The 22968-nt window shown below is 38.9% G+C and overlaps 1 protein-coding gene across 1 annotated transcript in view; it reads left to right on the forward strand.

Moving 5' to 3' along the window:
- Positions 1 to 22968, forward strand: part of RAB2A (RAB2A, member RAS oncogene family) — a 102517-nt gene that overhangs the window by 75950 nt on the left and 3599 nt on the right.

Raw genomic sequence — 22968 nt, forward strand, 5'->3', positions numbered from 1 at the left:
TAGGTTGAAAATAAAATGATAGGAAAAGTTATACAAATATTAATCAAAGGAAAACAGGAGTAGCTATATTAATATCACATAAACTTAAGAGCAGAAGAAAATTATCAGAGTGGGACATTATATAATGATAAAAGAATCAGCCCTCCAGAAAGATGTGACAGTGCTAAACGTGCGTGTACCAGATATGTGAAGCAAAAACTGATAGACTGCAAGGAGAAATAGAGAAATTCACAATTACGGTTGGAGACTTCAGCATCCCTTAGGTGCTCACAGACTGTATACCAAGATAGACCGTGTCCTGGGCCATAAAATAAACCTCAATAGATTTTAAAGTATTGAAATCATACGGAATGTATTCTCCAAACAAAATGGAATTAAACTAGAAATCAGTTTAACAGAAAATAGGAAAATCTACAAATACTTGGAAACTAAACAGTACACTTCTGTGTGTCAGTGAGCAAGTCTTGAATTACAAAAAACACATTGAACTGAATGAAAATACAACATACCAATTTGTGGAAAATAGCTAAAACAGTGTTACGAGAGGGAAATGTATATCATTAAATGCACACAATAGAAAAGAAGAAGTCTCTTCCTTATACCTTATACAAAAATTAACTCAAGATGGATTAGAGATTTAAACATAAGACCTAAAACCATAAAAACCCTGGAAGAAAACCTAGACAATACCATTCAGGACATAGGCATGGGCAAAGACTTCATGACTAAAACACCAAAAGCAATGGTAACAAAAGCCAAAATTGACAAATGGGATCTAATTAAACTGAAGAACTTCTGCACACCAAAAGAAACTATCATCAGAGTGAACAGGCAACCTACAGAATGGGAGAAAAATTTTGCAATCTATCCGTCTGACAAAAGGGCTAATATCCAGAATCTACAAAGAACTTAAACAAATTTACAAGAAAAAAACAACCCCATCAAAAAGCGGGCGAAGGATATGAACAGACACTTTTCAAAAGAAGACATTTATACGGCCAACAAACATATGAAAAAAAGCTCATTATTACTGGTCATTAGAGAAATGCAAATCAAAACCACAATGAGATACCATCTCATGCCAGTTAGAATGGCAATCATTAAAAAGTGAGGAAACGGCCGGGCGCGGTGTCTCATGCCTGTAATCCCAGCACTTTGGGAGGCTGAGGTGGGCGTATCACGAGGTCAGGAGATGAGACCATCCTGGCTAACAGGGTGAAACCCCATCTGTATTAAAAATACAAAAAATTAGCCAGGCGTGGTGGCAGGAGCCTGTAGTCCCAGCTACTTGGGAGGCTGAGGCAGGAGAATGGCGTGAACCCAGGAGGCGGAGCTTGCAGTGAGCCAAGATCACACCATTGCACTCCAGCCTCGGCGACAGAGTGAGACTCTGTCTCAAAAAAAATAAAAGTGAGGAAACAACAGATGGTGGAGAGGATGTAGAGAAATAGGAACACTTTTACATTGTTGGCGGGAGGGTAATTCAGTTCAACTATGTGGAAGACAGTGTGGCAATTCCTCAAGGATCTAGAACCAGAATTACCATTTGACCCTGCAATCCCATTACTGAGTATATACCAAAAGTATTATAAATCATTCTATAAAGATACATGCACAGGTATGTTTATTGCAGCACTGTTCACAATAGCAAAGACTTGGAACCAACCCAAATGCCCATCAGTGATAGACTGGATAAAGAAAATGTGGCACATATACACCATGGAATACTATGCAGCCATAAAAAGGGATGAGTTCATGTCCTTTGCAGGGGACATGGGTGAAGCTGGAAACCATCATTCTCAGCAAACTAACACAGAAATAGAAAACCAAACACCGCATGTTCTCACTCATAAGTGGGAGTTGAATAATGAGAACACATGGACACAGGGCGGATAACATCACACACCGGGGCCTGTTGGGGGGTGGGGGCCTAGGGGAAGGATAGCATTAGGAGAAATACCTAATGTGGATGACAGATTGATGGGTGCAGCAAACCACCATGGCACGTATATACCTATGTAACAAATCTGCACGTGTCCCAGAACTTAAAGTATAATTTAAAAAAACAAAAGAAAAGAAGTCTCAAAATAATTTTAACTCCTACTTCAAGAACCCAAAGCAAAATAAACCATAAAAAAGAAAAACCCAAAATAAATAGAAAGGAGGGAATATTAAAGATAAGAGCAGATTAATTAAGTTGAAAACAAAAATCAGTGAAACAAAGAGCTGGATTTTTTAAAAACTTCAGTAAAATTGGCAGACCTCTAGCAAAACTGACAGAAAAGGTGCAAGTTACCAATTATCAGTAACAAAACAGAAGCTATCACTACAGATTCTCCAGACATAAAAGAGGTAATTAGGGAATGCTGTGAATAGCTTTACCCACACAAATGTGACAACTTAGATGAAATAGACCAGTTTATCCAAAAACACAAATTGCTACACCCAGCCAGTATGAAAAAGTTAATTTGAGCCTGGCCAACATGGTGAAACCCTGTCTCTACTGAAAATACAAAAAGTAGCTGGGCGTGGTAGCAGGAGCCTGTAATCCCGGCTACTCGGGAGGCTAAGGCAGGAAAATCACTTGAACCCAGGAGGCAGAGGTTGCAGTGAGCCAAGAGGCACCATTGCACTCCAGCCTGGGCAACAAGAGTGAAACTACGTCTCACAAAAAAGAAAAAAATGGAATAGCCCTATAAACTATAACGGAAATTGAATTCATAGTTTTAAAACTCCCCAAAAACGAAACCTCTAGGTCCAAATGGTTTCACTGCGGAATTCTACCAGACGTTTAAAAAAGGAATGAACACCAATTCTAGACCATCTTTTGCAGAAAATAGATGTAACACTTCCCTATTTATTTTATAAAACTGATTTTACTCTGACACTAAAACCAAAGACAATACAAAAAAAGTAAAAGTACAAACCAATAGCCTTTATAAATATATAAGCAAAACTCCTCAACAAAATACCAGAAAATAGAATTTCAACAATATACGAAATTGTGTATGTGTACGTTTGTAAAGTATATACATCATGGCCACATGGGGTTTATTCCAGGGATGCAAGGCTTGCTCTGTATTCAAAAACAAATCAGTGTACTCCACCATTTAATAGGGTAAAGAAGAGAAACCACGTGATTATAGCAGTTGATGCAGAAAAACCATTTGACAGAATTCAACACCCATACATATTTAGAAACTCTCAGAAAAATAGGAATTGAGGAGGACTTCCTCAGCTTATTAAAGAGCACGTGAACACACACCAAAAAAAAACCCACAACTAATGTTATACTTAAGGGCAAAAGGTCGAAGGCCTTGTTCCTTAGATCAGGAACAAAGCAGTAATGTCTCTTCTCAACATTAATCAACATATTGATGGAAGTTCTAGCCAGTGCAGTAAAGCAAAAAAGAAAGAAAGAAAGAAAAGGCATACAACTGAGAAAGGAAGAAATAAAAAGTGTTCTATTTGTGGATGATGTAATTGTCTCAGTAGGAAATCTCAAGGGATTTACAACAAAAAAAAAGTTCAGCAAGGTTGTGGGATACAAGGTAGACATAAAAATCAATCGTATTTCTATGTTTTAGCCATGAAAACATGAACACCAAAACTCAAAATATATCATTTTTAAGCACACAAAAAATAAAATGAAATACTTAGGGGTGAATCTAAAAACAGCATGTGCAGGCCATGTATTCTGAAAACTACAAAACTACTTACAGTGGTGAAAGAAGTAAAAGAAAATCTAAATAAATGGAGAGGCATACTATGCCTACTGTTTGGAATATTCAACCTTGTAAAATGTCACTTATTCACAAATTGATATAAATGTTTAACACAATTCATATCCAACTTCCAGTACAATGTTTTGTAGATATAGACAATATTATTATAAAATATATATGGAAAGGCAGAAGAACTAAAGTAGCTGACACAACTTAGCAAAGGAGAATAAAATGGGATGAATCCACCCATTGATTTCAAGTTTTGCTTAGCTAGTCATCAGGACTGCGTGATACTGGTAAAGGGATAGACACATAGATCAATGGAACAGAATAAGTAACCTGGAAACACGCGCACAAATATGCACAACTAATTTTTAACAAAGGTGCAAAAGTAGTTAAATGGAAGAAGATAGCCTTTTCAACAAATGAAACTCTAGCAGTTAGAAATCCAAAATAAATGAACTTCATCCTAAGTCTCACACCTTAAAAAAACTAACACAAAATCCTGGAGTTAAATGTAAAATATGAACGTATTTATCTTTTAGGGGAAAAAAAAAGAAAAAGAAAAATTTCAGTATCTGAGCCTTAGCGTATGTGTCACCAAAAGGATGATTCATAAAAGGAAAAAGTGATAAATTAGCTTTCAAAAACTTTAGCCTTGTGAAAGACTGTTTAAGTAGATGGAAAGACAAATCTTCAGAGTGGGAGAAAATATTTACATACCAGGTATCCAACAAAAGACTAGTGGCTAGAAATAAAAATTCTCAAAAGTGTTGAGTAATTTTACTCGGTAGTAAAAAAAAAAAACAATGCAATTACAAAATGGGCAAGAGAGATATGAGCAGATATTTCATTGAAGAGGATCTACAAATGGCAAATAAGCACTAGAAAAGATCTTTGACATCACTAGCCATTAGGGAAGTAGAAATTAAAACTTCAGTAAGCCAGGCCTGGTTGGTGTAAGCCGCTACTGGGGAGGCTGAGGCAGCAGGAGGATCACTTGTGCCCAGGAATTTGAGACTGGACTGGGCAACACAGACCCTGTCTCAAAAAAGAAAGAAAAACACCCAATGAGCTGTCGCTACATGCCTGTCAGAATGTCAGAAAGGCTAAAATGAAAAATACTGAGAACACCAAATGCTGAAGAGAATGTGGAGAAACCAGATCACTCTTACGTTGCATGTGGGAATGTAAAATAACACAGCCACTCTGGAAAAATGGCAGTTTCTTTAAACACTAAACATGCAGCTACCATACATCCTAGCAGTTGCACCCCTGGACATTTATCCCAGATAAATGAAGACTTAGGTTGACTCAAAAACCTATACACAGATGTTCATAGTAGTTTTATTCAGAATGGCCAAAAACTGGAAACAGGCTAGAGACATTGGGTTGAAGGACACTTTAGTGGCTGCATGGTTACAGTGTGGTCCATCTATACCGTGGAATACTACTCAACAATAAGAAGGGGGAAACTACAGATACTATACAGCAATCTGGATAAATCTGGAGAGAGCTATGCTTAGTGAATCGAGCCATTCTCAAAAGGTTGATCCTGTATTATCCCATCTGTGTAACTTTCTTGAAATGATAAAAATTTTTGTAACAATGTACTAATACTGTAGTTTTGTATGAAGTCACCACTGGGGGGAAACTACATAAATGTTACACGGGATTCTTCTGTATTATTTCTTACACCTGCATGTGAATCTATAATTATCTTAAAACAAAAAGTTTAATCAAAAAATAACTGTGTACATCCAACTTAAACTGATTGAGTCCTTTAACACCATGATGACAGTTTTAAAAATGAGAATTCATCAGGAAGAAGCCTCCTAACCACAATAAAATACTAATGTTAGAATATGGAATATGGCTATAGAAGCTTGTTGGTATTTTATGAATTCTTGAAGAATACACATTTTCAAATTACTAGATTTTTGCTAACATAGTTTTTTCACAAGAGCTCTGTATGTTGCGTTTCTGCACAGGGCAAATTTTTATACAAATAGTTCCCTCCATATATGTTTAGCATATGCCTAGCAAATAATAATTAATGTTGACATTTTTATTATGCATAGACTTTATTTTCTTTCTTTTTTTTTTTTTTGAGATGGGGTGTCGCTCTCACCCAGTTGGGAGTGCATTGGCACAATCTCAACTCGCTGCAACCTTCACCTCCCAGGTTCAGGCACTTCTCCCACCTCAGCCTCCTGAGTAGATGGGACTACAGGCATGTGCCACCACGCCTGGCTAATTTTTGTACTTGTAGTAGAAACAAGGTTTCACTGTGTTGCCCAGGCTAGTCTCAAACTCCTAAGCTCAAATGATCCGCCTGCTGTGGCCTCCCAAAGTGCTGGGATTACAGGCATGAGCTGCCATGCCCAGCATATTATGCATAGACTCTCTTAATTACATTTCTCAGAAGTAGCTAAAGATGAAATTGTACTAATATGGAATAAGAAAGTCCTGGTTAGAAGAAAAACCGCATTCATTCACAATGTCCACATGACAGATTTTTAAGTAAAAGGCATTTTTAGGACAATACACTTTTATTCATTAGCTTATTTTTCTACATCATGTATATCAAAGCATTTTGGTAGGCTCACAATGAAGTTGATAGAGCTGGTGTTAAGCCTTATTTTATTTTGTTTTTTTGAGACAGGGTCTCGCTCTGTCACCCAGGCTGGGGTACCGTGGTTTGAACTGTAGCCTCAACCTCTTGGGCTCAAGTGATCCTCCTGCTTCAGCCTCCCAAGTAGCTGGGATGACAGGTGTGTGCCACCATGCCCAGCTAATTTTTTTGTTTTTTGTAGAGGCAAAGTCTTGCCATGTTGCCCGGGCTGGTCTCAGACTCCTGGGTTCAAGATATCCTCCCACCTTAGCCTCCCAACGTGCTGGGATTACAGGCTCAAGCCACTGTGCCTGGGCAGCCTGCTCTTAAAAATTAACTTAATCGGTACTATCACTTAAAAAAGTAAACCTTTATAGACATCATCTAGTTTTAGAAGTTACCACCGTGTAGACATTTTGAGTCTTATATCCCATTTGTTGAGCAAATGCCAGAAATATTTTTACCTATAAATATTTCGATATAAGTAATTTTAAAAAATATAACACAATACCATTATCATATATAACTTAACAGCAATTCCTTAATATCTAATATAAAGTCTTAATGTCATCCCTTTTATTTCATTCAACAAGTAATATTGGAAAACAAGTATTTAGTTTCTTTATTTGGGATCAGGAAGACTAACGAAAGGGTTTCTTCCTCCTTAGAGAAGTAGGAAGGAGGAGAACTAAACCAGCACTTATTTGGTATCTGCCTTTTGATAGGCATTCACCATCAGTTCCTATGGCAGGAGAGCCAAGACCAAACTATGCTGCTGACAAATTACAATATACTGTCTCAGAGATTTAAGCAAGAATTATCCTGCAGAATTAGATCCAAGGAGGTAAATGTTAGGCATGCATGGCCCATTGATTCTTGATCAGGTTGACCCTTGGACTTAGAAAGAAACAGCAATTACAGTAATTATGGGGAAGTTTGTTCTAAGTGCTATGCCTTATGTTTTTGCTTTTCAAGGGCTCAGATTTGCCTAACTATGCCATCCTTTTGTTCCTTAGAAGAATAAGCAGAGCTCTATGGGAGAGGCGGTTTAGCACAGTGGGTAGAAACTGACCGTGGGCTCAGACAGGATCTATCCTCAGCTTGCTCTCTGGAGGACTCTCTTCTATGAGAGCTGATCATGTGATGGGTTAAGAATAAGGCAGGTATTCTAATGACACATCCCACTTGTCTAGTGATAGTGGTGGTTGGTGTTGGGACATTTCAGAGAAGGTCATCATCCTGTTTTTTATAATCTGTTGAGAATTATTCACATCCCAGCTGATCCTTGGCACCTATGTGTAGAGAAATTTTAATGCACAGGGAACGCTCTTAAAAGATTTTTTAGACTATTATTATTTGTTAAGATTAAATATAAATGGCACATTGATGATGTTTAGAATTGGACCTGTTTCCTTTTGATGTTGTGCTGTAGTCTATTTATACATGTTCACCAAGACCCAGTTACTGTAATACAAGTGGACACCATGAAGTTTAACTGTTACAGTTCCCTGTAAGGGATTGGATAATTTACAGCATAAGATAACAACAGCTTTGTTCCAGCACTAGCTGTGTTGTTGCTGGAAATAAGTTTACTATTAGTCTATAGATTTCCTATTAATCAGCTTTATGATTTCATCCAAGAAGGATCTGTTGAGGGGGAAAAGAGGCAACGTGGTAAATGAATGCAAAGGATAGCTCCTCATAACACAGAATTATCTCGTCCAAAATGTCAGCAGTATTGAGATTGAGAAACACTGAATTAGAATAATAAAACACAGTTCAACTCGAGGAAATGAAGCTCCCACTCAGCATAATATATGAATCCCCTTTATTCACTTAGTAATAGGAGGGATGGTGCTATGATATTAATAATAAAAATGAGTGCAAATGTCATGGCTTATGCCTGTAATCCTGGTATTTTGGGAGGCTGAAGCAGGAAGATTACTTGACGCCAGGAGTTCAAGACCAGCCTAGCCAACATAGCAAGACCCTGTCTCTATTTAAAAAGACAGAAAGAGAGGGAGAGGGAGGAGAAGAAAGAAAAGAAGAAAGAAAATAGATGATTGATTGATAGACAGACAGATAGGGTTTGGATCTGTGTCCCTGCCCAAATCTCATATTGAATTCTAATCCCCATTGTTGGAGGTGGGGCCTGGTGGGAGGTGATTAGATCACGGGAGCAGTTTCTTATGAATGGTTTAACACCATACCGCTTGGTGCAGTTCTCGTGATAGTTCTAATGAGATCTGATTGTTTAAAAGCATGTAGTACCTCCCACCTCTTTCTCTTTCTCCTGCTGTGGTCATGTGAAGTGCCTCGCTCCCCCTTTGCCTTGTGCCATGATTGGAAGTTTCCTGAGGCCTCCCCAGAGGCTGAGCAGATACCAGTATCATGCTTCCTGTACAGCCTGCAGAACCATGATACAATTAAACCTCTTTTCTTTATAAATTACCCAGTCTCAGGTATTTCTTTATAGCAGTGTGAGAAAGGACTAATACAGAAAATTGGTACTGAGGAGTGGGGCTTTGTTATAAAGATACCTCAAAATGTGGAAACAACTTTGGAACTGGGTAATGAGCAGAGGTTGGAAGAGTGTGGAGGGCTCAGAAGATGAGGAAAAATTTGGAACTTCTTAGAGACTGCTTGAACTGTGACCAAAATGCTGATAATGATGTGGACAATGAAACCCAGGCTGAGGAGGTCTCAGATGGAGATGAGAAAATTATTGGGGACTGGAGCAAAGGTCGCTTTTGTTATGCTTTAGCAAAGAAGCTGGCTGCGTTGTGCCCCTGCCCTAGGGACCTGTGGAACTTGGAACTTGAATGGTGATGATTTAAGATATCTGGCGGAAAAATTATTTAAGCGACAAAGCATTGAAGATGTGGCCTGGTTGCCTCTAATAGCCTATCTCATATGTGTGAGCAGAGAAGTGACCTGAAACTGGAACTTAGACTTAAATGGGAAGCAGAGCATAAAGGTGAAAAATTTGTAGCCTGGCCATGTGGTAGAAAAGAAAAGTCCATTTCAGGAGAGGAATTCAGACAGGCTGCAGAAATTTGCATAAGTAAAAAGGAACCAAATGCTAATAGCCATGACAATGGGGAGAAGGCCTGGAAGGCATTTCAGAGACTTCACAGGAGCCCCTCCCTCACAGGCTCAGAGGCCTAGGAAGGAAGAATGGTTTTGTAGGTCAGGGCCAGGGTCAGGGCCCCACCACCCTGCACAGCCTCAGGACACTACTCCCTGCATCCCAGCCACTTTAGTTCCAGCTGTAGCTCAAAGGGGCCCAGGTAGAGCTTGGGCCACTGTTTCAGAGGGTGCTAGCCACAAGCCTTGGTAGCTTCCATGTGGTGGTAAGCCTGTGGGTGCACAGAGTCCAGGAGTTGAGGCTTGGAAACCTCTGCCTAGATTTCAGAGAATGTATGGAAAACTTTGGATGTTCAGGCAGAAGCCTACTGCAGGGGTGGAGCCCTCACAGAGCACCTCTTCTAGGGCAGTGCAGAGGGAAAATGTAGGCTTGGTGCTCCACATAGAGTCCCCACTGGGGCACCACCTAGTGCAGCTGTGAGAAGATGACCATGTCCTCCAGACCCCAGAATGGTAGATACACCAACAGTTTGTACCCATCACTTGGAAAAGCCACAGGCACTCAGTGCCAGCCAGTGAGAGCAGTGGTGGGGTCTGAACCCTGCAAAGCCACAGTGGTGGAGCTGCCCAAGGCCTTGGGAGCACACCCATCACACCCCTGTGCCCTGGACGTGGGACATGGAGTCAAAAGATTATTTTGGAGCTTTAAGATTTGATGACTGCCCTGCTGGGTTTTGAACTTGTATGGCACCTATAGCCCCTTTCTTTTGGCCAATTTTTCGTTTTTGGAATGGGAGTATTTACCCAATGCCTGTGTCCCCATTGTATCTTGAAAGTAGCTAACTATTTATTTTACAGGCTCATAGGCAAAAGGGATTAATACATATATATATATAATGCTTCATTTCAAGCTGGGGGTGGTGGCTCACGCCTATAATCCCAGCACTTTGGGAGGCCAAGGCAGGCAGATCACCTGAGGTCAGGAGTTCGAGACCAGCTTGACCAATATGGTGAAACCTCATCTGTACTAAAAATACAAAAATTAGCCAGGCGTGGTGGCTTGCGCCTGTAGTCCCAGCTACTCAGGAGGCTGAGACAGGAGAATTACTTGAATCAGGGAGGCGGAAGTTGCAGTGAGCTCAAATTGCACCACTGCACTCCAGCCTGGGTGACAGAGTGAGAGACTCCGTCTTAGAAAACAAACAAACAAACAAACAAAAATGCTTCATTTCAGTGACGCCCTGAGCTGGGAGGGAGTAAAGACTCATAGGCAAAAGGGACTAATACATGTATATAAAATGCTTCATTTCAGTGATACCCTGAGCAAGGAGGGAGTAAAGACTAGGAAGTACTGTTAGGAAGTGACACCACTTTTATTTTTGGAGCTGTCTCTGACCTGTGAATCCTACAGTGAATACTCTTAAATATTTTAGTATCTGTCCAGATGATATTGGTACCCAGATCCTTTAACTATACCTCTGATATTCCAACTGTTTTGCTCTTACCTGAATTTATTCTGCCTATCTTGAACTAGGATCTTAAATTTAAAATGGCACCCAAGACAACACTTTGAAGTTTATTTCCAAAGAGCATAAAAATAAAATGCCCTAGTCTTTCTAAACTAGGTGTTACTTAGCGGGAAGAATTTCTCAAGACAGGATCATAGAGAGAGAGAGTACTATCATATACTACATTAATAACACTAATATACAACCACATAGATATTTATTGTATACACAAGTAATACTTGGAAAATCTGGATTAAATAAAAGTCGACAAATTTTTCTAACAGTTGCCCAAGCTATACCTGGGCCCTTTTGAGCTGCAGCTAGAGCTGGAGTGGCTGAGATACACAAGCAGTGTCCTGAGGCAACACAGGTGGTGGGGCCGTGGCCTGACCTACAAAACTCTTCTTCCCTCTTAGGGCCTCCAGGCCTGTGATGGGTTGGGCTCCTGGAAAGTCTCTGAAATGCCTAAAATTGGAATTGGTGGGGGATGCGTAACATCTCTTAACATACCATGGACTGATGTCTGTGTTATTTTGCTTACTCTCTTATTTCATGGTCACATATATGTTGTGGTGGGTACATGGAGACTGCTTTTTCTTTTTTAAGCTAAACTAAGAATGCCTCATAAGATTTTTCTTTTTTTCAGGTCAATTGTCTTTTTTTTTTTTTTTTAAGATTTTTTTGGGCCGGGCACAGTGGCTCACACCTGTAATCCCAGCACTTTGGGAGGCCGAGGCGGGCGGATCACAAGGTCAGGAGATCGAGACCATCCTGGCTAACATGGTGAAACCCTGTCTCTACTAAAAATACAAAAAATTAGCCGGGCGTGGTGGCAGGCACCTGTAGTGCCAGTTACTCAGGAGGCTGAGGGAGGAGAATGGCATGAACCCGGGAGGTGGAGCTTGCAGTGAGCCGAGATCGCGCCACTGCACTCCAGCCTGGGCGACAGAGCAAGACTCCATCTCAAAAAAAAAAAAAAAAAAAGGTTTTTGTAGAGACAGTGTCTCTCTTATGTTGCCGAGGCTCGTCTCAAACTCTTCGGCTCAAGCAGTTCTCCCACCTCGACCTCCCGAAGTGCTGGGATTATGGCATGAGCCACCATGCCCAGCCTACCTAAGTCAGTTGTCTTTTTGACCAGAGCTTCCCAAATACTAATGTACACTTAAGAATTCTGTTAAAATGCAGATTCTGATTCAGTAGATCTGTGGTGTGGCCTGGGAGCTTGCATTTGTAACCAGTCCTCAACTAATGTAGATACTGCTGATCCAGGGGTCACACTCTGAAGAGATAGAGAGGCTGTAGAGGAGTCCAGTCTGTTCTATCACAGGACAATCAGGCAGAGTGCTGTCTCCTCCCATTTCCTCAGAGATGTTATTGCTTCAAACCATCTCATTATATTCACCCTTTCCTTCTCTATTGATTCTTGGCTCCCAGCATGTAATTAAGTTTCAACCATCTTATAAAATCCTTTCACTCCATTTCTCCTGGATGTTTTTCCTTCTGGCTTCTATTAAGAGCTGTCTCCATTTCCTTGTTCTTTTTCTCACCTGTCTTCATAGTCTGACTTCTTCCACCACGGCCAAGGTCATCGTGGTCTTCCTAAAAGCCACAACTAACAAATACTTTTCTGGGTTTTTGTTTGTTTGTTTGTTTGTTTTGGTATTTATTTTTACTTTTAGAAAAAGTTTATTATAAAAAAGTAATTGCATGAAAGAAAGCTTGCAAAATAGAGAATAAGTAAAAGAATAATAAAAACATATCATGCATAATATGTAAAGGCTAGAAGAAAATACACCAAAATGTTAACAGTAATGATGACTGTATAGGCGCCCAAAAAGCAAGAATTATACCTTTTTTTTTCTGCTTTTCTGTTCTTAGCTTAAACAGTCCTTTGGGAATATTTGATACTTTTGACTACTCTTCAGTAAACTTCTTTCTTAGCTCCATGACACCGTTTTCTTTCTTTTTCTCTTTCTCTCTCTCTTTCTCTGTGTCTCCCCCCCCCGGTCCTGCTCCCTCTCCCTCTTCCTCTCCTTCTTCCCCTCCTTCTTCCTCTCCTTCTCCTCCTACTCTCTCTCCTTCTCCTTCTCCTTCTCCTTTCTCCTTCTCCTTCTCCTCCTCTCCCTCCCTCCCTTCCTCTTCCTTTACCCCCACCCCACCTCACTGGCCTTCCCCAGGTTTTTTTTACCAGTTCTTTGTTCCACTTTGAGATATCACCTAAGTCTGTTACTTCAGGTACCATTTTAGGCTGTATGTTCAGCTCCACCCTGACAGCTGCTGCCTAGACAGTTGTGCTGAGTGATCTTCACACCCTTCCGATTTAACACATCCAGCTGAACTGATAGCCCTTCTCTATTCTAGTCTGCAGATCCTCTATTCTATAGTGTTCTTTCTCTTACCCCTTGACATTGATTTATTCAGTTAATACGTATCACTTTTCACCTGTTATTGTTTCTACCTATTAAATATCTCTCCAAATTGTCTTCTGTCATAATTGTATCCTAATTGGACTTCCTGTCTTCATTTTTCAGTCCCTTACACTGTGACCTCTGGGATCTTTCTAAAAATGAAGGTTCAATGTCTCTCTCCAGTTTTATTAACCATGCAGTGGTTCCCCACAGCTTCAGCATCAAACTCCTTAGCTTGGCATGCAGGATGCTTTGATTGCCAACCCCTCACACCATATGCTCTCCATAGCAAACTAGGAGTCGATCAGCTTTACAGTGTTCTCTCCCCTTCTCCACAAAAAAGTATTCTCTGCACTTGAAATGCCCTTCCTTCCGACTTGATCCTCCAAGGGTATGGTTAAGTCTGATCCCTCCTCTGGAATGTGTTCCATGACACCAGCATGTCTTCCTTCTGCCACCAGCCGCCACACACAACATCTGAATTGATAGACTTCTTCTTCTCCTTATTCCTGTGTTGTCCTGGGCATGAATTCACCTTAGTATGATATCATTGCACTTGTTTGTCATGTCGGCCCACCAAAAGGATTGAGTTCTTTAAAGACACAGACTCTTTTCATTTCTGCAACCCCCACATGGTAGATAACAAAAGTTTGGATGAGTAAGTATGTATTTGCTTCAACCATGTTCTTCTTCCTTCAGTCTTTCATTCTGGTTATGCTTTGGTCCCATTTGTTACATGTAGGTGGAATTCTGTCCTAAACCTTATCTTTGCCCAAGCATTTTAAAACATGAGATTTTAGAAAATCCAGGTGAGGCTGGGTATAGTAGCTCACACCTATACTCCCAGCACTTAGGGAGGCCAAGGTGGGCAGATCACTTGAGGCCAGGAGTTTGAGACCAGCCTGGCCCGCATGGCAAAACCTCATCTCTACAAAAAAATAAAAAATTAGCCAGGCATGGTGGGACACGCCTGCTGTACTCCCAGCTATGAGGTAGGAGGATCACTTGAGCCCAGGAGGGCAAGGCTTCAGTGAGCTGAGATCATGCCACTGCACTCCAGCCGGGGCAACAAAGGGAGACCCTGTGTCTCAAAAAAAAAAAAAAAAAAAAAAATCCAGACAAGCAAATTGGCCTCTCATCAGGTGCTTCTTCCTTCAGTAGCTGCCTGGAATCTTTGTGGTTTGAAAAGGCCTTTTTAGGTGGAGAGATGTTCATGTCATAATGGCAGGCTAGGTAAACCCCCACCCTTCCCAGAAGCCTTATGCTTATGCTGCTGAAGTATTTATGCTACTGAAGTACTAGATACCACCAAGACTATAGCTGAAAATACAACCAGCTAACCCTAAGACAGATTGCAGTAACCCACCAAGCCACCTAAACTGACAGGATAGATGAATTTCTATGTCCAGAGAGAGCACATGACTTACTAAGACATTAGTAACTAGGAAGACTACCAGTTTCAAGTCCCCTTGCTAATACTTGCATTCTGTCTCAGTACTTGAAAGTCTGTAGACTTTATTTGCATTGAGGGACCATCTTGTGTTGGGCTTTGTTGTAACTGGTGGAATGAGTATTTTTATGTAGCTGTAATGAGGTTGTAAACTGAAGGCTTTGTTTCCCCCTTAAACCTATTCTGAGTGTTAAGCCCATGGATGCATACCACAGGACTTCAGTGGAAATCTGACCTGGCCTTCCTCAGCAGTTTTCCAGTATCCCTAGAGGATAGCTTAGTTTAATAAATATTTACCACTCTCCTCCACATTTTGGTAGACTTGGCTGACTAGCATCAGCTTCTTCACCTCTAATTTGGCCATCATCCCCGGAACTTCATAGATGATCCAAACTCTGACTTTGAAAGTTGCATCCATTTTCTGTACTTCTAAACCAGGGTGGCTGAACATTACCCAAGAAAATTATGCTAATAAATGCATGTCATATACTTACACACTCACATTTATCTGTAGCTTATATTCCCATATAAGTGCACAATTATATAGATCGCCATCTACCAAGAGTTTCCCACTTGTACGATGTATTAGAATTCCACGTGTCTAAAAGAAATTTTTCATTCCTTCCTTGAAAACTGATTTTCTTCCTTTTTAATTTACCTCAATTCATGGTATACCCTTTTATCTCATCACTTAAACCAAAAGCGGAGTCATCCATAAACATATCACCATTTTACTCTGTCACTTAAAGTCCTGTTAGTTTCTTCACAACAAATATTAGGTTTGAGCTTTGCCATTCATTCTCGTTGCCACCATCTGACCTTTCTTTCTTGGGTCATTGCTCTGGACTCCTCAGTCTCCCTGTGGCCAGTATCGCCCCCTTGTGATTCATTCTCTAAACTCTCCTCTGATTTTGTCCCTCCCCTGCTTCCTGCCTTTTCAGGGTTCCTCTGCCTATAGGGCCACATCTCTAACTTTATCTCACGTTCCTGGCTGTCCTCAGCTTCCAACAGAATTGAACTTAAAATCTGCTCCTCTGTCCAGAATGCCCTTCTTCCCCTCAGTTTTCCTAATATATGAGTGGGAGCTTACCTGTCTTTCAGGCCTTCACTTGCAGGGCTTTTCTCTCTCGGAAGTGGTCATGCCACCTTACTCATCTAAGCAACTGAAGGTTTTTCTTCTATGTTCACATATTGGATGCATATCTATCCTATATACCACATCCTTGAGATTTAAGGTATTCATATTTATCTGAGTGTCCTCAGTGCCTGGTACAAATCAAGCACTCAGGAAATGCTTATTAAATGGAAGAACTAAATTGCTAAGGAATTAAACATTTTTGTGTTACCTCTGACAGAAAGTAGGAACAGGAAATTCTTTTTTTAATTGAAAACATTTTAATATTTACTTTTGAATATAAATAAGCATTCTAAGAATAACTTGGAGTAAAATTTTTCTTTATGAGCTAAGTTTAAATCCACTTGAATTACAAAACGTCAATCATTGGTTCAGTATACTCAGTACTGAAGAGTAAAATGCTGCAATATTTATGATTTTTAAAACTATTAAGTTTACATAGAAAACCAATTATTAATCTGCATTGCGCAGCTGTTGCTATGTTATGCTGCAGCAACAAACCCTAAAATAAACAACTATTTTTTTTTTAAGTTCTGGGATACATGTGCTGAACATACAGGTTTGTTCCATAGGTATACATGTGCCATAGTGGTTTGCTGCACCTATCAACCTGTCATCTAGGTTTTAAGCCCCACATGCATTAGGTATTTGTCCTAATGCTCTCCCTCCCCTTTTCCCCAACCTCCCTACAGGTCCCAGTGTGTGATGTTCCCCTCCCTGTGTCCATGTGTTCTTATTGTTCAACTCCCACTTATGAGTGAGAATATGCAGTGTTTGGTTTTCTAGGAACAGGAAATTCTTAAATGCCATATTCCCCAAACCTTTCTAATCAAATAGTTCTAGTTTCTTCCCCTCTTTAGTTTCCTGCTAAAATTAAGATGTGTTTAGGCTCCCTACTTTCCTTTAATTAGCATTGATACTGGTGATACTAATTTTTGTAAAAGGTAGGAAAGAGACAAAAGATGTAAATAATACAAATGTTATATACTTCCAAAAATAATCCTAGAAATCCAATATAATTTCTAGCTAAAAGGGTTTTAAAGGATGTAGGAAGTTTGTGCTTTTTATGTTCAATTTTAACTGCAACATAAAGCAAATGAAAATTCCTTTGACTTGTATTAAAGATAGCTGATCCTAATACAGGAAAGATATATGTAGTGAGAAGACTATTAGATTTTAATCCTGCGTCTGCTGTAAGTATGTGTGGTCTTGGGCAAGTCGTTTCTCCTTTTGCAGCTCAGTCATATCTACAAAATGAGAAAATTATAGATTGTAGATTTAGCAATGGCCCTTTTCCTTCTAGTGAAACACAGAGAAACTGTATGAGAGAAGTAACACCACAACAGCTCTACTTTGGAAGTGGTGATGCTATAGAAAGAGGCGGGGAAGAGGCAGAGGTTCTCCCTTCACAGGGCTGTCCCTACTCCATCTCATTCCAAAAGGTGGCCCCTGCAGAATTGCCTTGAAATACAGTTTAAAAGCCACTATTGGATGATATATGAGTTTTTCTTCACTGACCCGAAATCAGATAGAATCACAGAATTTGAAGAAGTTTCTTAAACTCCCCAATATGAAATTCTAGTCTGCTGTGCTTTTCACAAGACTCTCCTATCTTTGCCCAATATCTAAGTCTTATTAAATATATTTTATTTTGGGGGGCTCATTGTGCACATTATATGTTGCCAATTCACTTTTTTAAGGTTTAGCTCTATTTAATCAAGATATATGAATTGACTATAGAGCATTGATCACCATTTCTCTCCTTAACTTTGTAGTGTCTACAGGGCACATACACATTTAGCACCAGTACTCCCTTCTCCTGTTGTTCCCCATGTGTCTTTGCATCCAAACGTTCATGCCAACAGCTGACACACCTATTGGGTGCTTACTACATGTCAAGCACGGTTTTCAGTGCTTTACATTAACCTTCCTAGCAATCCTATGAAGTAGGCTACATTTATCTTTCCTTTATTAGGATCATTTATCTTTAATACAAGTCAAAGGAATTTTCATTTGTTTTGTATGTTGCAGTTATAATTGAACATTAAAAAAGCACATATTTCCCACGTTATCATCCTCATTTTACAGAGAGGCTAAGCACTGGTTCCAGAGCAACACAGCTGGTAAGAAGTGGTACTGGGGTTTGATCCTGGAGAGCCTGGTTCTAGAGCCCTCAGTAATTCTGTTCATTTTAAAGGTCTAACTTCATCCCACAAATACAGATTTTCTTGAAAGCAAAATAAAGTTAACATTAATTTTCTTATTTGTTTACATACTTAGAATTTCTTTTAAGAAATAGTGAAAACCTTTGTAAATCAGTATAGTGACTGTCCCATAGTAAATACTTAGTATATATTGATTATTATTAACTTAGGCAAATGGATACCTGTAATGTTCATAGCATTGACTTTTAGCAGTTGAGAAGAAAAGCCACATTTTAGCTACCTCATATTTCTCAGTTCTAAGAGAAAACTAAAAGTCGCTTGTTTACAAGATACCCTGCTCTGTAGCATCTGTTCAAGATATTTAAACTGTCCAAAATACTGGTCTTACCTAATTTTTATCATGCCACCAGGTGGCAGCATGTTATGTAAGGAAGTAATTTAAATATTCTATTGAAGATCATTTATTTTCAATATTTTGCCTTAAAAACTGCCCAACCATAATAAAAATAAAATAGTATCTCATGTTTCCCTTTGCCTGCATTCTCTCCAGTCTATTTTAAAGACCCTGTTAGCACAATATCCGTGAGACCTGCCTTAATCCTGCCCTGCATTCTTCTATCGGTTAGTGCAGAAAGTTTTTTTCTTCCATCTTTATGGAGATTTGAGCCATTGGGCTTAGATTCTGCCAACTAAATGATTTTATTCCTACCTAAATAGTTTCTATTGTTCAGCAACAATAGTCCTCCTCATCTTTGTGTCTTCCATGGTACCTACAGAAGTTCTGAATATGTGGCAACAATCTTTTTCTTAATAGAGACAGGGGTCTTACTACATTGCCCAGGCTGGTCTCAAACTCCTGACCTCAAGCAATCTTCCTGCCTACGCCTCTTTCGGAGTGCTGGGATTACAGGTGCGAGCCTGGCCAGTGACAATAGTTTTAACAGGTGCCCTTGGGTAAATGTCAGTGATATGTAAGATCCACATTAGCGTGTGTATTTACTGAATGTTTATTTGAATTAGAACATATTTATAGTCTTTTGTGGTTACGGTTGTTTCAACTGTGCAATCGAAGTCCCTGAAATTTTGCCTTAAGTTTAGGTATTATCAGTATCATTCAGATTAACTGCTGCCAAACACTGAAAGATTAGTGTTTGAGGTGGAAAGCAAGAGAATGAATGGCTAAGGAAGAAAAGGAAGGTAAAGGACTGAATGTGGCAGTTAAAGTCTGGGGGAAAGGAAGGGCTAGTGGTAAAATGAGAGAGGCAGGCTTCTTTTACTGCAACAGAGCACCGGCCACATGGGGAAGCAGGAGGACCACCAAATTCAGTTGGCTGCAGAGAAATCTGTTTATACTTCATAATCGTGGATCTGCCTAGACATTGCTTGTTTCATGGTGCAAACAGTGAAATCATTGAAACAAATGAAATCATTTGACATCAGTTTAACAAATATTTTTTCCTATTCTAAAACCTATTAGTTTTGCCTACTGCTTGTCCCTTAATGAAGTCTTAAAAGAGCTTGCCCCCAAAGAGATGTACATAAGCAAAAAGAAACCAGCAATTTCATGTAAGCCCACCTTACCCTGTAGGTGTTTCCTTGCTAAGGGTAATTGAGTTTAACAAAGGCGGTTTAAGCACCTATGCTATTTTAGGTATTGTGCTAGAGATTCAAAACTACAATATGTTTAACATCTATAGATAAGGTATTTTTAAGGGAATAGCTTAACCATTCAAATTAAACTAATTCTGTGAAGAACGTTAGTACTGCCTTGAGATATTTACCAACCAATACTTAAAATGTATTTTTGTACATTATATATATATGGAATGCAGTGGTCTAAAGATGGATTAGAAACATCTATACCTTAAAAAGTTTATATATGGGATTGATATTTAATGAATAGAGTGAAATGATCCATTTTTTAAAATCCCAGCCAATGTATTATATACATACATATTTCTCATCTTTTTGGAAATGTTTTGCATCTTAAGTGCAGGAGATTTTATCTGTGACACCCAAGGCTCTTACCTTAGAACTTTTATTTGACCTCTCATAAGCCTTACTGTTCTCATATTCCAATATTCTTTTTTCCTCTCATGGTCATGATGTTTTCTTTTGAGATATAATTCACATACCATAAAATTGATGCTTTTAAACTATACAAATTAATTGTTCATTATATTTAGGAACTCAGCAATTTTAAAGTCCATAGCCACATATTTTATTGTTTGTGTGTGTGTGTGCAAAGCCTAGTGTTATTGCAAATAGCCACATACTTTTAAAACAAGTATATTAATGTCTACATTTGTCCTGCTGGGTTTCAAACGCAAAGGACTCATTAAAATTAGTCATTAATCACTTAGTAATATATATTAAATATTAATGTTTGTCATGAAGTATGTAAAACAGCCCGTTTGTATTGTATCCTCTATAGTATGCTCAGGGGGTAGAAAATACTTGATTTTATTGTCTGTAATGTGTAATCAGAGATTGAACGACCAAGTAATGTAGCATTATCCAAAGATTATTTGTTATATTTCAGTTGTAATGGAGTTAATTGCATGCCTTTCAGATAAAAAATACTGTACGTACATCCTTAGTTCATCTGGTACAACTGTGTTTAAAAGTGCTTAATAAAGTATTCAGTACTATTTAGGTAATAAAATTAGTAGTGACTTACTTAATTTTATGTAGCATCACTTTCTTAAGCCTGTTTTTAAAGTGATTTGTTACCAGACGGGCAAAAAGGCAATTTTTATGCAAATTGACACATTTAATAATAACTTTTGTAGTATAAAAGTGCTTGTTTGTATGAAGTTATTACTCACTTATGGGGCCTTGTAGTTCTATGTAACATTCTAGTGAAATGTGCACATGTGGATGCTCTTGGAAGCACTTCCGGCCCTGTGAATTTATGTATCTGTTGACTTCAATATTAGGTAGCTTGATTTCTAAAGCCATCACAGTAATTGACATGTTATTGGAAATAAAGTTAAGTTTTTCCTTATTTATAGGGATAACCTCAATTTTGAAGAATGTGAATCAATTCATACTTGGCTGAAAGCCAGTTCCCTCTTCAGTTTAGCTCTAGCACATACATGAAAAGCGCACTCGCGTCGTAAGTGCCTTGTGAATCTGCAGTGATTAATTCTTCTCATTATTTTGCTGCAAATTCTCATGACCCTCTGTGATGATTCGATCAGCCACTTAGAGTTTATGCATATTCATATCTCTGTGCTCCTGCCGCAGACGTTCAGATCTCCTTCACTGACTGGTGTGTGCTTGGTGCAGTAATTGAGCTGCAGTAGATTGATTACTCTGGGGAGCTGTAAGGCCTTTAAAGGTGAAAACATATCAGTCCTGTTAATTAGGAAACAAAAGCTCTGATGGCAAGTTCAGCAGTCAAATGTTTCCAGTGTAGAAAAGATGAAAGGTATGATTTGTTCCTCTCCATGAATCCTGTTTACTTTTTAAACTTTAAATTAGGTCTGTATCAGTGGTAATGGAGTATAGCTTTCTTTTATGAATTTTTATAGAATGCTAATTGAAGAGGACTTTATTGATTGGTACTGTTATCTGTGATCTGTCAAATCTGATAGTTTAGAACCTATTCAGAGTTTGTATATGCCTTCTATAGCATTCGTAATATTTATATATAATTTCTAAATATTTTACATAGAGAATGCTTGTGTATAAATTTTGGTATTTATAGGCTTCATTTGGTCTACAGTATTCCAACACTAGTTTTTTATTTTGACAATTTAATGGCAAAGAAGTTGAGCCGTCTTTTCTCTCTTTATCATAAGCATCCTTTGATTTTGCTTTCTTAAACTGTATACTAAATAATACATTATCATGGCAAAAAAGGCCCTGAGTGGAACTGTATTATCCAGAAGTAAGCTAGTTTTTACATGGAGGATTATGCAGTTTACATAATTGAAATGTGTTTTTCTTTGTGTGCTGTTCTCATATTCCAATATTCTTTTTTCCTCTCATGGTCATGATGTTTTCTTTTGAGATATAATTCACATACCATAAAATTGATGCTTTTAAACTATACAATTCGTTAGCTGGGTGTGGCAGCACACACCTGTATAGTCCCAGCTACTCAGGAGGCTGAAGTGAGAGGATCACTTGAACTGGGAGGCAGAGGTTGCAGTGAACCGAGATTGCGCCGCTGCACTCCATCCTAGGCGACAGGGTGAGCCCCTGTCTCAAAAATAAATAAATAAACAATTCAGTGGTTTTTAGTCTATTCACAAAGTTACACAACCATCACCACTATCTAATTCCAGAACATTTTAGTTACCCCAAAAAGAAACCTCATACTCATTAGCATTCTCTCCACTTTTTCTCTTCCATCTAGCTTCTGGCAACCAGTAATCTACTTTCTGTCTCCATGGATTTGCCTATTCTAGACATTTCATACAAATGGAGTTGTAGTATTGTGGCATTTTGTGTCTGCCTTCTTTCATTTAGCACAGTGTTTTCAAGGTTCATCCACATTGTAGCATGAATCAGTACTTCATTCCTTTTTATGGCCAAATAATATTCTACTAATTGAATATCTCAAATTTTGTTTTTTATTGACTGAACATTTCTGTAGTTTGCACTTGTTGGCTGTTGTGAATAATGCTGTTTGTAATGCTAATTAGCATGTGCATACATCCTTTGTTCTTAATCTTAGGGGAAAGGCTTTCGGCCTTCATCTTCGAATATGATGTTAGATGTAGTTTTTCTTAGATGCCATTCTTTAGATCAGGTTGAGGAGTTCCCTTCTATTTCGACTCGAGTGTTTTTATCATGAAATGTTGGATTTTGTCAAATGCTTTTTCTATGTCTATTGATGATCATGTGGGCTTGTTTATTAATATAA

This window comes from Pan troglodytes, chromosome 7, assembly GCF_028858775.2.
Source record: "Pan troglodytes isolate AG18354 chromosome 7, NHGRI_mPanTro3-v2.0_pri, whole genome shotgun sequence".
Classification (NCBI taxonomy): domain Eukaryota; kingdom Metazoa; phylum Chordata; class Mammalia; order Primates; family Hominidae; genus Pan; species Pan troglodytes.